Here is a 16,724-nt window from a genome sequence, read left to right as displayed (position 1 = left end):
TGTTGTGTCTTTGGCAGTGGATGTAAAGCATAGACACTGTGGCTGGTACCTATTGTTCTCTGATTGGTTGGGATCACCAAAGTGACCATCCCTAGGGTTACATAAAGGGAAGAGATGCAGGAAGAGAACGGTGAAACTCACAACAAAGCCTTAAATTCGGATTATGAAAACATTCCACATAGTGCCAAATTTCTCATTTCTGTGACATTTTTTCTCAGTTTGTTGCAAGCAGGGAAAAACAGAAGAATGCATGCAGCAAGTTTACTACTCTTGGAACGATACCCATAAATTTTGCAGCCAGAGGTGGCACATCTTGCTCTGCTTAACAACAGGGCCTGACCTGCACAGGGAATCCAGAAGGTGGTGGTGTGATGGCCTGGGGTTCGGATTCAGAAGATGAACCTGAGGAATCCTGGGCATGAGCCTGAAGGGTCCTCATCTGTGCTGGATCCTCAGGTGCAGACACCAGCTGAGTCTGCTCTGGCTCCTGAGGTGATGGAGGACCCATTGCCTGCAGGTGCTCCACTCTCAGCCCCATCAGAGGAAGCTGAGGTTGTCTCTGGGTCTGGTAACCCTCCAGCCTCTCCTGAGCTGCAGAGGCTCAGGGCAGAGAGGCAGAGGGAACTAAGTTCCCGCAGGAGGAGTGCTCGCCTCCAGGCCAGGAGAGGCGAGTCACTAGAGGATCAGGGCCACCCTATGCCTCAGGGCAGATAAAAGCTGGCCAGCCCCAGTCCCAGGTTGCGGGAGCAACGTTGGTGGTTGTCAATTCCTGCCTGAACCCTGCCCTGCACCCCGCTTTGACTTTTACGGACTGCCTTCATATTGCTTCATCGACCACGGACTGGACTTGGACCTTGCCTTTTGTTTAACCCCCCGGGACCAGGACAGTTGTTCTCGGCACACACACACACACACACACACACACACACACCATGGAAAGATTGGTGGAAAAAGTCAAGCGTTTTGGCAAGGTTTTCCAAAAGCTTTCAAATAATTACCGAATACAGGGCAAACAGACACTTCACACTTGATTAGCTAATCCATATTACGGCTCCATTAAACACACAATAGCATTTTCTGCCATCCGCCCCCCCCCCCACTCCCTACCACCCGCCAACCCCTTTAAAAAAATTTCCGAGGATGGGCATTCACTCAAGTCATCAGCGCTAATTGCTGGTAAAACAGAAACAAAGCTCTTAAAAGGGAAATAGCTTTTGAAGGTCTAATCTGATTAATTAAGAGAGTTAATTGTTTCCATTTTAAGCAAGCGGGGAAGGGGAGGGCAACCTCCCACAAAATTAATATTTATTCATCTTAATGCATTGTCCCAGGAACCAACACAACCTGGCTTTCACGAGGAGCTTGCAAACTCCTTCTGGGTAAACAGGAAGGAGAGAAGCGGCGTTCTCCACTAATTAAGGGTATGCTGTTCCCAACCTAACGGGTCTTGGTTTTAATCGCATGCTGGAAATTGTATGCAGATGAAATCAAAAGAGCAGTTCTCCCCAGAGACAAAGGCAGAGAGCAGGGAGTCTAAAAATGCTCGTCTCAAGCACATAAATGCAGCGTGGGCACACAAAGTCAGCTGTCATTCAAAGTTGTACCCTCCTCATGCCCAGTAGGTCCCTTTGCCCCCCCCCCAAATAAGGCAAAGTTGATTGGCGTTGCCATTTAAATGGTATGTATATGCAGGGCCGGATTTAGGATTGATGAGGCCCAGAGCTCCTGAAGGTAATGGGGCCCTTTATATGTCCAGCTGTCCTTTGTCAACAACAAATTGTCACTGTTTTTTGTGTTGAATATATGCTATATGAGCTGAGCGCTGAAGAATTGACGCTTTTGAATTATGGTGCTGGAGGAGACTCTTGAAAGTCCCATGGACTGCAAGAAGATCAAACCTATCCATTCTGAAGGAAATCAGCCCTGAGTGCTCACTGGAAGGACAGATCACGAAGCTGAGGCTCCAAGACTTTGGCCACCTCATGAGAAGAGAAGACTCCCTGGAAAAGACCCTGATGTTGGGAAAGATGGAGGGCCCAAGGAGAAGGGGACGACAGAGGACGAGATGGTGGGACAGTGTTCTCGAAGCTACCAGCATGAGTCTGACCAAGCTGCGGGAGGCAGTGGAAGACAGGAGTGCCTGGCGTGCTCTGGTCCAGGGGGTCACAAAGAGGTGGACACAACTAAACGACTAAACAACAACAAAACAAACTGATGCTGTTTATGTTGTTGAATGTATGCTATATGGTCATTGATGGACCTAATAGGTATCTCAAGCCATTTGCACATAACAAAATATGTATTCTATCAAAGTAATTGTTGAAAAGTCCATGCAGAATGTAAAGTAAAGGGACCCCTGACCATTAGGTCCAATTGCGGGCAACTCTGGGGTTGCGGCACTCATCTCGCTTTATCAAAGTAATTGTTGAACTGAAATACAATTAAGAAGAAGTATATTAATAGTGAAATACAATTAAGAAGAAATTGCTGTTTTAGGGGTGGTTTATTATTAGAAGGACAACAGGACGAGCTCACGTTAAAAAAATATGAAGAAATTAAAGGGTATCTGACGGATTGGCTGCAATATTTTCAAATACATCAAAGATTAATCATGGATTAAAAAAAACAGGTCTTACAAAAGAAACATCAAAATTTGAAAAAGAATTGATACAAAGTAAAGGAAGATACAGGGACGCGGGTGGTGCTGTGGGTTAAACCACAGAGCCTGGGGCTTGCCGATCAAAAGGTCGGCGGTTCGAATCCCCGCCACGGGGTGAGCTCCCGTTGCTCGGTCCCAGCTCCTGCCAACCTAGCAGTTCGAAAGCACATCAAAGTTCAAGTAGATAAATAGGCGGGAAGGTAAACGGCGTTTCCGCGCACTGCTCTGGTTCTCCAGAAGCAGCTTTGTCCTGCTGGCCACATGACCCAGAAGCTGGACGCCGGCTCCCTTAGCCAGTAAAGCGAGATGAGCGCCGCAACCCCAGAGTCGGCCACAACTGGACCTAATGGTCAGGGGTCCCTTTACCCTTTACCTTTACCTAAAGGAAGATACATCTCACAGATATATGATCTACTATTAGAATGGGAGGTAAAGGAAGAACAAGTGAAAGCAGTAATGGTGAGATGGGCACAAGACCTGGGTTATAATATTTACATGGAACAATGGGGGAAATTATGGGAGGAAGATATAAAATTTACGGCCTGTTATAATCTAAGGGAGAATATAATGAATATGATGTACAGATGGCACCAAACTCCAGAAAAACTTGCTAAAATGTACAAGAATAGATCACCTATATGTTGGAGATATAATAGAGAAATTGGGTCTTACTTGCATATGTGGTGGAAGTGTACAGACATCTGCGTATTTTGGAATAATATATATGAAGAACTTAAAAAAATATTCAAATTTATATTTTAAAAAGGCAAGAAATATTTCTGTTAAGTATATTGCCAAAAGAAATAGGGAAATCGAAAAGAACATTGTTTATGTATGGGATAACAGTGGCCTGAATCTTAGTAGCAAGAAATTGGAAAAATACAGCAATACCTAACATGGCAGATTGACAAATCCTAATGGTGCATCGATTATGCAGGGCAAGGTATACCTGCCCCCCCCCCCAATATTTTATTCAAGTCGACACCCCTGCATAGACTTGTAGATCTGGAAGGGACACTGAGGGTCATATAGTCCAACCCCCCCCCCCACAACTTCTAATCCGAGAGACTGGCCTGGTCTTATGATGGCAGCGTCTCTGAAGACAAAGGCAAGGAGTGCCAACCTCAGGGCAAAGGCAGGCTTCAGGAAGCGCAACCGGTTCGGTCGCACAGTATCGTGCGGAAGGTCTTGGGTTCAATCCCTGGGAACAACTTTGGGTAGGGGTGAGGATGTTAGTTTCTGTTTCTCACTGAGCAGCTGCATGGAGTCATAGGACTCTGTTTACATTCCTGGGATTCCATACTATTGGAGTCTCATGGGAAAGGAGACGGGATGTGACGTTAGTGGTTTCCTGTTTCCTTTGTTCCTTTGTTCAGTTGCTCTCTGCTTCCATAGAGAGAGGATGTCTTTTCTGTTCTGCATAGCTAGAAAATAAAACTCTTTAAAATGTAGCTCATACTGTCTCATCCTTCCCTGTGCTGGGAACTCTGCTGATTGAAGAATGTGCTTGGAGCCTTATCAAAGGCTCAGGTCATTAAACACGTCGGAGGCGGTTTCAAAGGCTCGGTCAAACAGAGCTGCCAACAGAGAGATGTCCCTGCCTGAAACCCTGGAGAGCAACTGCCAGTCAGTGCAGGGAATACTAAGCCTGATGTGGACCAATGCTCTGATTCTGTATTATGCAGCTCCCTACGTACCTATTTTAATTTATTTGCTTCCCAATATTTATGGACCCTTTTTATTATGGGTGCTATTAGAGCAAGGAAGGAGGTCTTCTGGAGCAGGGACTTCTCCTCCCCTTTCCTTCTGCCTAACGGGAATAATAATAATAATAATAATAATAATAATAATTTATCTGCAAACAGAGGGTAATTGTGAAACCAAATATGCTGTCCTGCTGAACGTGAACGTGAAGATGTTGTTATTCCAACAGGCTTTGGGGAACTGGCTGCTTTTACTGAAAGGGGCAGTGCCATGCTGCTTTAATTGCAATTATTTGTATGGTTTTAATAAATGTTATATATGTATGTAGTTTTCCTTATTGATGTTTAACTGCTTTTTAATGATCACTTTGTTTTTCTATGTTTTCATGGTTATTATTTGGATCTGTAAGCGACCTTGAGTCCCATCAGAAAAAGGTAGGGTACAAGTAAATTATTATTATCATTATCATTATTATTATTAGCTACAGGGTGAACCCAGAATGCATCATGGACCACTCAGGCAGTTCTGCCTTTTGCTGCTAATTTGAGCAGAGAAAATGAAATCCTGTGCTCGCACAAATTTAAATAAGCCTCCGGTGCGAGGATCGGGGTTATTATATTTTTAGTTAGCGTGTCTCTCTTTAATGGCAGGCTTGTTGTTTATTTTTTATTATAGCTCTGATGATGGGTTTGTTTGCCCTGCTTGTGTTTATTTTACCTTGATCCTGTTGCTTCCTGGAACCTGTTCTCATGCTCATTAGAGGGACCAATCAAAATGGAGATTGACCTAAGAAGATGCAGCGGGCAGGAAACTTGGTAACGAACGTGGGCACCCTGTGCACTTTCCTGATGTCGGTGGTTCGAGCCAAAGGCTCGCCTGATGCTGTTTTCACAGATGCCCAGGACCTGATTCTCAGCAACTGACAATCTGCGGCAGCCTTGCGTTATCCAACAGGCAGGCTAAGCACCTTCATAAAGCACCAGCAAAGCAGTGGCACAAACAAAGAGAGAGATTTATTTTTTACTTTTTAAGAATTTGATGGTCCATATTTCAAAATATGGGACGCAGGTGGCGCTGTGGGTTAAACCACAGAGCCTAGGACTTGCTGATCAGAAGGTCGGCGGTTCGTATCCCTGCGACGGGGTGAGCTCCTGTTGCTCAGTCCCTGCTCCTGCCAACCTAGCAGTTCGAAAGCACGTCAAAGTGCAAGTACATAAATAGGTACCGCTCCGGTGGGAAGGTAAACGGCGCTTCCGTGTGCTGCTCTGGTTCACCAGAAGTGGCTTAGTCATGCTGCCCACATGACCTGGAAGCTGTACGCCGGCTCCCTCAGCCAATAAAGCGAGATGAGCGCCGCAACCCCCGTGTCGGTCACGACTGGACCTAATGGTCAGGGGTCCCTTTACCTTTACCTATTTCAAAAAAAAAGAATCGACGTAGTCACCATGGGGGGAAACCAGAACTTTGTTGGGCTTCCTTACAGGCCGCTCCACACTCTTCCCTCACTTATCTGTTCTCTTTTTTTATTGTTGTTGTCGTTTAATCATTTAGTCGTGTCCAACTCTTCGTGACCCCCTGGACCAGAGCACACCAGGCACTTCTGTCTTCCACTGCCTCCCGCAGTTTGGCCAAACTCATGTTTGTAGCTCCGAGAACACTGTCCAACCATCTCATCCTCTGTCGTCCCCTTCTCCTTGTGCCCTCCATCTTTCTCAACATCAGGGTCTTTTCCAGGGAGTCTTCTCTTCTCATGAGGTGGCCAAAGTCTTGGAGCCTCAGCTTCAGGATCTGTCCTTCCAGTGAGCACTCAGGGCTGATTTCCTTCAGAATGGAGAGGTCTGATCTTCTTGCAGTCCATGGGACTCTCAAGAGTCTCCTCCAGCACCATAATTCAAAAGCATCCATTCTTTGGCGATCAGCCTTCTTTGTGGTCCAGCTCTCATTTCCATACATCACTACTGGGAAAACAATAGCTTTAACTATACGGACCTTTGTTGTTTTTTTAATTACTTATCCCCAACCAAACCAGAGAGCGTTCTACTAACGTAGATCAAAATAATCTGATCCGGTCATGTGCTGCAAGAAATCTATAGGCAATAGGTTTACGGGGGAAACCTGGAAGCTGTTGCTGAATCATACGTCAGGAGGGATTACAGTTGAAGTTATATGATGCACGTTTGGAAATACAGCAGGAAGACATAAGAATTAAAAAGAAATTGGGAGTGGGAAAGGAATGTTCAGTATTAAAATAAATAATAAAATGTTATGAATCGTGATGGTCTAAAGGAACTGGGTATCTCCTAAGTTACAAGAAATTTATAAAATCACCCATTACGCTTTTTTTTTGGAGATCTGGAGAAGCAATGCAAATGTTTAAAGATTTAGATCTCCAAAATTCCATGTTTGGAGGCCAAGTTTTGTTTAATTTTACCATTTTTGAGCATTGAGTCTTTCTGTTTTTTAGAAAGATTGGTAAGATGGTTATTGCTGGTTTTAAATTGTAGCATAATCTTTTTCCTCCTGCAATTTCTATTGATTTGCTTTGTTTTGATGCAAACTTCCTTGAAGCATGTTCTGGCAAAAAGCACTGTGTAAGAAACAAAAATACAGAAATATTTAGGATGATGCTGAGCGTTTTCCATACTCAAGAGTAAGCCCACTGAAACCAATTTGTTTAAATAAAGCGTTCTAAGTCTGCAGCCAATCACTTCCATTGGATGACCCAAGGTCTCATATGACCAGGGGGGGAGAAGAACTTTTCACCCTCTCCACTTGGTGAAGAATTTTGTAAGCTGAACTATGTGTTTCAGTCGCCTTGAGGACACTAGCAAAAGTAGGCGTGATTGAAGACAAATTCCATGCTTCGAGCAGAAGAGCAAAATTCTATAAAGCTTTCTCGACTCCCCTAGGATGCTGGTGGGGAAGTTATGAACCTTGTAATAGATCATTGTTCTGTGGGTGTCCATAGCAACCTTAATGCATGAGCCATTTTGCATCTGACAAGCGGCGGAGGGTTTTGAAATTCTCTGGAGAGTTTTGATTCCCTGTATAACATGATAGGGAACAGGCTGCATCTCTAACCACACGGCCTATTGACATCTCAGAGAGTTTCCATGCCTCAGGTGTGTTTGCAAAGCCAGAAGGGTCAAGTGGCAAGAGGTATATTTTATGGTACAAGAGAAAGAGGTTTTGTGGAAATATGGCAGGGAAGAAAGTTTTAAAAGCCAAACTCAGTATCCAGTGTGTCTCAAGAGAATGTTACTTTTGGAGTTCAAGTACTGAAGACTTAGGGCTGACTAATAATAATAATAATAATAATAATAATTTATTTATTTATACTGCGCCCAGCTGGCTGGGTTTCCCCAGCCACTCTGGGCGGTTTCCAGCAAAAGATTAAAAATACATTAAAACATCAGCCATTAAAAACTTCCCTAAACAGGGCTGCCTTCAGATGTCTTCTAAACATCAGATAATTGTTTTCTTTGACATCTGATGGGAGGGCATTCTACAGGGCGGGGGCCACCACCAAGAAGGCCCTCTGCCTAGTTCCCTGTAACCTCACTTCTCACAGGGAGGGAACCGCCAGAAGGCCCTCAGAGCTGGACCTCAGTGTCTGGGCTGGACGACGGGGGTGGAGACGCTCCTTCGGGTCTACTGGGCCGAGGCCATTTAGCGCTTTAAAGGTTAACAGCAACACTTTGAACTGTGCTTGGAAATGTACTGGGAGCCAATGCAGGTCTTTCAAGACCGGTGTTATGTGGTCTCAGCAGCCACTCCCACTCACTATAGGGATGCTCACGAGGGTTGTGCACTGGGCCAAGTCTCATTCCTGAGCTGCCAATTTAGGGGGATCCAAGCCTGTTCGAGACACCTCTGGATTGTGCTGGCTCAGGTTGTGTTGCCCAGAGTGATTTGGGGCTATCACAGGCTTTTGCACTGTGCAGGATGCCTGCAGAAGAACCAATGGGTAAGCAGATTCCAGCAGGATCAAAGCCTCCATTTACCAGCTGGTGAGCAGAGAGGTCAATCCTACAGGCTGTGGGGTGCTCCTTTGCAAGAAAGCCCCCTGCCCTTATTAGGATGGGGGTCGCATGGCCATATCCATCACTATGCTACAGCCCCTCACTTAAAGGGCCTTCCCTAATTCTTTGCCCCTCCCTCCACCACTAGTAGAAGCAGAATGAATTGTGCAAAATGAGATTTGCATAATAAATTCAGATGGTATACGAAGCCCTTTTCATCCATGTGAAACTTTGAGGAACAGAGTCAGATGGTTGGTCCCTGCTACCCAGGCCAATATTGCCCACGTTGAGCTTCTCCGTTCTCCTTTCCTTCTATCAATGACACCTAGAAGAGCCCTGGAGCTGGATCAGGCCCAAAGGAGCACATGCTGTTCAGCATCCTGTTCCTACAGTGGCCAAACCACTGTGGAAAGCCCACATACATTATTTTTCTGGATAGCATTACAAGCTTGGTGGACATAGTGTACAGTGGTACCTCGGGTTAAGTACTTACCGGTAATTCGTTCCGGAGGTCCATTCTTAACATGAAACTGTTCTTAACCTTAAGCACCACTTTAGCTAATGGGGCCTCCCGCCGCCACGCCGCCGGAGCACAATTTCTGTTCTCATCCTGAAGCAAAGTTCTTAACCCGAGGTACTATTTCTGGGTTAGTGGAGTCTGTAACCTGAAGCGTATGTAACCCGAGGTACCACTGTATCTTGATTTCAGTAAGGCTTTTGGCAAAGTCCCCCGTGATATTCTTGTGGAGAAGCTGATAAAATGTGGGTTGGATGAGGTAACAGTAGGGTGGAGCTGGAGCTGGCTGACTGACTGAACCCATGGTACATCACACATACCATCTCGGGACTATTTAATTGCTCATCGTCTAACATTGTGTATGCCATCAAATGCCAACAGTGTCCTTCAGCTCTCTATATTGGACAAACAGGCCAGACCTTACGCCAAAGAATAAACGGACATAAATCGGACATCAGGAATCACAAGACAGAGAAACCAGTAGGAGAACACTTCAATCTCCCAGGACTTTCTATACAAGATCTCAAAGTAGCTGTTTTACTACAAAGGAATTTCAGAAATAGACTGGAAAGAGAAGCTGCTGAATTACAACTTATCACCAAACTTAAAACCGTGGAGAAACCTGGCCTGAACAAAGACCTTGGATTCTTATCTCATTATACATGACAAAGCCATTTTTCACCTTTTCACCCCTTGCTTCTCCCTGTAAGACCTATTGCAGTCGTTAAGAGTCGTCAACAGGCTCATCACAGCTATCTGCCAACCACCCATTCCCACCACCCTTCTGAGTAATACCCCTCCCCACCTTCTCACTATATAGAAGGGTCTGGAAACTTCTGTTTCAGTGTATCTGAAGAAGTCTGCATGCACACGAAAGCTCATACCAAGAACTGACTTAGTTGGTCTTTAAGGTGCTACTGGAAGGAATTTTGTTTTGTTTTGACTATGGCAGACCAACACAGCTACCTATCTGTAACTGAACCCAAAGAGTCATCACTAATGGTTCCTCATCATGGGGGGCAGTGACAAGCAGGGGGCCACCAGATTCAGTCCTGGGCTCGTTTTGGTTTTAACATCTTTATGAACAACCAACCAGTGGCCAACCAAATGCATCTGTGAAACCCTCGAGCAGAACCCAAGCACAAGAGCCTTCACCTCTTCCATGGTTTACAGCAGCTTGTACAGTGGTACCTCTGGTTGCAAACGGGATCTGTTCTGGAGGCCCATTCGCAACATGAAAAGAATGCAACCTGCAGCGGCGCGTCTGCGCACACACGGGTTGCGATTTGCCGCTTCTGCGCATGTGCATGGCATCATTTTGCGCGTCTGCACATGCACGAGCGGCGAAACCCAGAAGTAACACTTTCTGGTACTTCCTGGTTACCGCGGGACGTAACCTGAAAGAACGTAACGTGAAGCGGATGTAACATGAGGTATGACTGTATTATGAAACCTCTGCCTCCAATGGGAGGCAGAGCAGAGCTAATAGCCACTGATAGTTTTCTCTTCCTCCCTGAATTACAGTGGTACCTCGGTTTAAGAACAGCCCTGTTTACGAACTATTTGGTTTACAAACTCCGCAAAACTGGAAGTAGTGTCCCGGTTTGCAAACTTTACCTCGGTCTAAGAACAGGAGCCGAATGGTGGAAGGGCACTGGCAGTGGGAGGCCTCATTCAGGAAAGCGCGCCTCGGTTTAAGGACGGTTTCGGTTTAAGGACGGACTTCTGGAACAGATTAAGTTTGTAAACCGAGGTACCACTGTAGTTTAGTCTTCTTTTAAAGCCATCCAGGTTGGTGGCCTCCTGTGGGAGGGAGTTCCATCATCATCGTCATTTTTATTTGTATGCCCCCTTTCCGTAGTTGCAACTATGCTCAAGGCGGCTTACAACATAACAGGGTTTACATAATTACAAAATTACATACCTACAAACATAGCAGAAGTCATAAACAATAAATAAACCACATCAAAACATACACAACCAAATGGAAACAATTTCCACGTAAATCATAAGATCTAAAACTAAGGATACAACAATCATATCAATAACAGCAGCAAGCTCTCTCAGCCCCCCATAAACAATGCTCCAGCCCAAGAATCTGTTCAACAGCCTCAGTTTTTGTAGCTGGAGTCAGTCCACATTCCACTCTCCCAGGCCAGATGGGAAAGGGCCAGCAAGACAGTGTGCAGGTCTTCCAGGGTTCACAGCCAAGATGGTCTCATTTAAAACAACAAAGATAAAAATTAAAAACAATTTAAAAGAGGAGCCCTCTCTGCTGAGCAGCAGCCGCAGTCCTTGTGAAGCCTGTCAAGCCCCACCCCAAGCCAGGTGGAGAGAGGCAAGGGCAGGGCCCTTCAGGCCTTCAGCAGGCAGTCCTGACTATACGCCAGTGGCGTAGCGTGGGAGGTGCAGGGGGGGCCGGCCGCACCGGGCGCAACATCTGGGGGTTAGGGTTAGGGGGCGCAAATCCACGGGTTAGGGGGCACAAATTACTTGCCTTGCCCCGGGTGCTGACAACCCACGCTACGCCACTGCTATACGCTGCCTGAAAACTTCCTTTTACCTATGGGATGCAATCCACTGAGAGCAGTCAAGTATACAACATTCCTTGTTTTCCTAGAGTGGACCTGCAAGAGAATGTTTGGTCCAGCCAGTCGAAACATCCTGCTCCTCCTGGCCTTTCTTGCATGTGACTAGTGGGTGGGCGTGACCTTTCCAGGCCTGGTAAAAGGCCAAGGCATTCTTCCACTCTCTCTATTTTCCATCTTCTTTTCGTCCTGCGAACTTCCTGGACTGCTAACTGCAGTCATTAGGTCAACCCACATATGGGGTAAACCTGTTTGTATATGCTTGTGACTTTAAGCCTTAAGCCTGCCCTCAGGGATCAACACTGTGCTCTGCCTGGTCATGAGTAAACTTTCTTTTTCTTGCTTATGAATAAGACTGTGGTGTCTTTATTCTTTTAGGAGGGATTCAAGGGGTCTTACCAGGAAAATATTAGAACACATTTCAATCTGGACAAGCCAGATGGAATTGCGTATTGTCTTAAGGAACTCACACGAGTTTGCAACTCGTTTTCTGCTGTGTAAAGGGGAATGTACCCACCTAAGTAAAGGAACTTGCTAGCTCAAGTTAGGAAGGATATTGATAGACAATATATCCTCTCCTGCCACCCTGAACATTCCCACATTACCTGTCCTGAATCTTCCAGCATTCAGCTTCATTGGATGTTCAGGAATGCTAGTGCTATGAGAGAAACCCCACCAATCCAGCCCCAGTGACCCAAGTATGATTTCAATGATGGCCCCTCTGGTGTGTTAGGTAGGCAGTTGATTTTATTGTTTAGTTTTTCACCTTGAGAATGATCTGCTGGCTGGAGAGGGAGGGCCAGTGGAAAGCATGCCTGGCCAAGTCATTGACCCTCTGCTCCTGAGACTCCATACTTGAGGTTTCTTTCTCTTTTCTAAGGCAACGGGGGTCTGTACTGTTAGCATCACTCTAAGCCACTTTCTGCAGGAGAAGAGCTCTTCTGTTTGCTTTGTCTCTCTGTCCCTATAACTGCCAAACCGTGCTTGACATAGCTCCGGAAAAGGAGCGAGCTGTTTCTCAAGAAAGGCTCCAAGTCTGCCTGTGGGTTTCCCCCCTTGTATTCATACAGTTCCTCAAGGCCCGCCCTGGCTGTCTCCTTGCAGTTGATCTTCTTGAAAATAGCTGCCAGAGTCTCATTTGCTTTGTGCTCATCTGGGTGAGGAGAGCCCTTGTCCTGATGGACAGCAGCCTGCTCTGACAAGTGCTCCACAACCTTCCACAGGTGATCCTCCAGCTCAGACTCATCTCTGTTCTTGATCAGCGTCAGGTGACCCATGATCTCTGCCCCCTTCAGCTTGCAAAGAGTGTTCAGAAGAGACTTCAGGGCTCGGAATGGGTAGTTGCTCGAGTACTGCTTCAGCTTCTCCTTGGGCATGGCCTTCATGAAGACGTGGATGTCCAGCAGAAGCTGGTCAAGATTGATGCTGCCAATGGTTTGTGGCAGGAACTTGATGGCTTTCCACAAGCACTTGGCAACCATCTCAGAAAAGGCCACCAGGTCAGTGGGGGCATTCAAGCCTTCATGGAGCAGCAGCAGCAGAGAGCTGAGAAGCCTGTTGTGGTCTGATTTCTCCAGCACCTTGCTTATCAAGTGGCTAATAGACTGGGCGGTCCCCTGCTCTTCCTGGACCTCTTCAACGGGAGAATCCAGCAGCAAGGCAATGAGGCTGCTCAGGAGGTCCTTCAGCACCCCAGCAGAGGCTTCCTGGGCGAGGCTCTCCACCTGGAAGAGGGAGACCATGTTGGAGATGATGCAGCTGTAAAGCTCCATGACTTTCTGAGTCCTCATCTCCTCCTCCGCCATCACATGGAGCTGGTGGATGAACTTCAGCTGCCGGAGCGTTGCGATCAGGAATGGGTTGATATGGCCAGACAAGGTTTCTGCTTGGTCCTCCTGCTTTAAAATCTCCTGGATCTGCAAAAGCGCCTCAATACTGGTGCTGGTGCTGCCGCTGGCTACGCGGCAGATGATCATGTTGATGTTGGGGTTCTCAGTCCGGTAGGGGACAACATCAACTGCTTTGGGACTTCTGCAGGAGGCCATGCCATCACTGACATTCTGCCCCCCAGCTTGGTCTGCATGGGAAGCCAGATGTTCTCCCCCTGTGTGGCTGCCACCAGTTCCGTGGCTTTGTTTGTACCCTTCTAAGGACCCCAGCCTAAGACTCAGGTTGAAGACCTGGGTGTCCACTGTTTCTTCCTTGACTTGCTTGGCAGCTGCATCTTTCATACTCCCTTCCAGCAAGTTCATGTGCTTGTCAGAGATGTTCCCAATGGCCTTGAAGGCCTCGACTCCATAGACGTCCCGGGCAATGGCAATGACTTTCAAGGCTGCGCAATGGACAGCATTGTTTGAGTCTCCCGTTAAGGTGATCAGGGTCTTCAGGGTTTTGCTTGGGTTTGGCTGACACACTTCTGGACCATACGTCTTGAGCAGCCAACCAAGCTCTTTCAAGCACCCCACCCTCTGGTTAGCATTCTTAGCCTGGGCTCCCTCCAGGAGGAAACAGAAAGTCTTGGCGGCCGGGTAGATCAGGGTGGTCTGCTTCACGATCGCCCGCACCTCTTTGAGGATGGACTCCTTTGTCCCTCCCAACTTCAGGAGGAGGTAGGGCAGGAAGGAAGCAGCCTCGTTCTCCATCAGCTGGTACCTCTCCTCAATCAGGAGACTGAAGAGTTTCTTTAAGTATTCCAAGGTCTTCATCAGCACCCATGTGTTGGTGTCAAACAGCCGCAGGCTGAGCCATTTCAGGATGAGATCCAGGCAGCTGATGACCCCATCCTTCTCACTCTCCAAGTGCTTGGTCATCACGGTCAGCGCCTTGATGTGGTGCTGGAAATTGGAGTGAAAGAGCTCCTCCTGCAGCCAGGTGGAGAAGCAGGTGCACATCTGGGCCTTGAGTTGCTCCACATATTTGCTGCTGGGGCTGCTAAAATTCCACCTCAGCACCTTCAGGGCCTTCTCGTCCTTTGCCCTCTGCTCTTTTGCTTTGGGGACGATGATGAAGATGGGGCCCAGCTTACTGATGTCTTCCTTCATGCTGAGCTTCACCTGCGGCTTCACATTTGGTGGCTTCTTTGGTTTGGGGACGGCGCCTTCCGACTTGGCTTTCTTGACATCCATGCCCCCATCGCTGGCTCCTAAGTTCTCTGTTGAGGAGGAGACTGGCTTGCACTGCTGGGGAGAAGCCAAGATGGACTTGGGCCAAGACTTGCCCCGCGGTAGCTTCGAAAGGGATTTGGGGAAAGACCGGGTGGGCTTTGCTGGTTGACCAGCTTGGGTTTGCTCCAGCAGAGAGAGGACCTGGTCTTTGGAAGCCGGCTTCAGCTTGTTGGCAGCTTCGGCCATCCTCTCAAAGCCAAGCTGGAGGACGAAGAATGGCACAGCCTCGTATGCTGCTTTGTGCATGTCTTCGTGGTTGTCCTCCAGGGCAGAGTAGAGGTAAGGCACGCAACGGAGCAGGTCGTTGGTGGCGGAGCTGGAGGACGGCAGCTTCTCCACCAGCCAACCCAGGAGCCCCTGCCTTTGGAAGAAACTATCCTTCTTTGGATCTGCAGAAAGATCCTCCACTTCCAGCCATTCTTTCATGCCAGTCTGCTCAGCCCAGGCTTCCACAGTCATGAGAGCTGCAGCCCGCACACCACTTTTGCTGTCCCTCAAGATGGCGATGATGGACATCCCCAGAGTCTTGACATGCTGCCTAATGCCTGGGCCCATTACCTTGGCCAGCTGCTGGAGGACAGAGAGTGTCTGCTTCACAAGGGCTTTGTTGGAGTCATGCAGGCAAGCCTTCAAGGCGACGGGGAGGTCCCCCAGGCTGGGCTGGATGGACCCGACATTGCTGAGGATCCTGGAAACCTCCTCAAGCCCTTCCTTCCGGACCTTCCAGCTCGTGTCCTGCATCTTTGACATCAGCTCCTTGGAGATCTTCTGGCTAATGTCAACAGCATCACTTCTCTTGCAGGGCTGAGCATCGCCCCCTCTCTGCTCGCTCCCGCAGTCCCTGCAGAATTTGCAGCGGCCTCGTGTTGGAGGGGGCGGGTGCTGACCACTCACCTTCTGAAACTCCATGTCAATCTGGGAGAGCAAAGCCGGCTTCTCATCCTCAAAGAAGACCCTCAGCGGGGCTCCGACATACAGGTACATCACCCCTAGGAGGCCGAAGGCAGAAGCTCTCTCGTCCGGGTGAGCAGCAGTCAAGGCAGCTTTGATGTAGCCAATAAAGTCTTGGGCCTCCAAGCTGTCAAAGCCAAAGTCCTTGATGGCACCAGTCAGCCAGCTGAGTGTTTCCGAGTGGGTCCTGGGGCTGTCTTGCAAGAAGGCCGCTTCCACCACCTTCCTCGCTGTCCAGGGCAACCCGCAGGCTTCTGCTACGGCCGTCAGAGCTTCCTTGGTGTCACCGCTGCAGATGACATCCCCGATCTTGTCCACTAGCTTCCCCAGAACAAACTGGGCAGTGGTCTTGGAGAAGTTCCCCCTCTGGGCGATGAGGGTGACGATGTGCAACCTTTTCTGCATCGCCTGCAACTTGGTCTCGTTCCACCCGGGCTCCTTGTCCAGCAGTCTCACAAGGGCCTGGCAGGGCATCTGGCTCTTTTCCATCTTCTCCACGGCCTTCTCAAACACCTCCAGGCAAGAAATCCGTTCCTTCCAGTTACTGCTGTCCATGTCCCGGAGGCAGGAGGCTGGGAGGACAGCGGCAGCTTCCAGCTCACATGATTCCTCTGAGAGTTCCGCCTCTGGCGCAGTCCTTGGATCTAGCATCTTGGCTCACCTTGAGTTCTAGAACTTTGGCTAGCCATGCGGGGCATGGTGGCTTTGTCCTCCCTTGGGCGGCCCTCAGACCAGGGAGGGCAGAGGACATTCCGGGGAGTAAGAGAGGTGGCGGAAGGACCCTCGAGTCTTCCTGGCTGCCCCCCAGCCTCCTCCCTGGGCCCCTCCAGAAAGGAGGTGATGGTTCCCACACCTTGGGGAAGGGGCCCTTCCTGAGGGGTTGTTGCTCCCGCTGGTGAGCGGTGGCTTCTGCCCGGAGGCAGGCTGGGCTCATTGTGATGTCATCAGGACCCTAGCCAGGAGCTTGCAGCAGCAGCAGCAGCAGAGGAAAGAAAAGTCAGGAGGGAAGAGAGTCTTGCAACCGCCATGAAAACCTCCAGAGTGGGATGTGGGGCTTGTAAGTTAAAAACAACTATGTTGTTGAACATGGTGCGTTAATTATTGAAGCCCACCATGGGC

The 16,724-nt window shown here is 48.3% G+C and overlaps 1 pseudogene across 1 annotated transcript; it reads right to left on the bottom strand.

The window, feature by feature from the left end:
* Positions 1–12,219: 12,219 nt before the first annotated feature.
* LOC310844735 (cytoskeleton-associated protein 5 pseudogene) lies at positions 12,220–16,645 on the bottom strand (annotated as a pseudogene). Its single transcript has one exon. The product of its transcript is annotated as a cytoskeleton-associated protein 5 pseudogene (transcript).
* Between the last annotated feature and the right edge of the window lie 79 nt (positions 16,646–16,724).

This window comes from Podarcis gaigeae, assembly GCF_964106915.1.
Source record: "Podarcis gaigeae genome assembly, chromosome: 5".
Lineage (NCBI taxonomy): Eukaryota > Metazoa > Chordata > Lepidosauria > Squamata > Lacertidae > Podarcis > Podarcis gaigeae.
The sequence above is the reverse complement of the archived record's forward strand: the minus strand, read 5'-3'. Positions and strand labels throughout refer to the sequence as shown.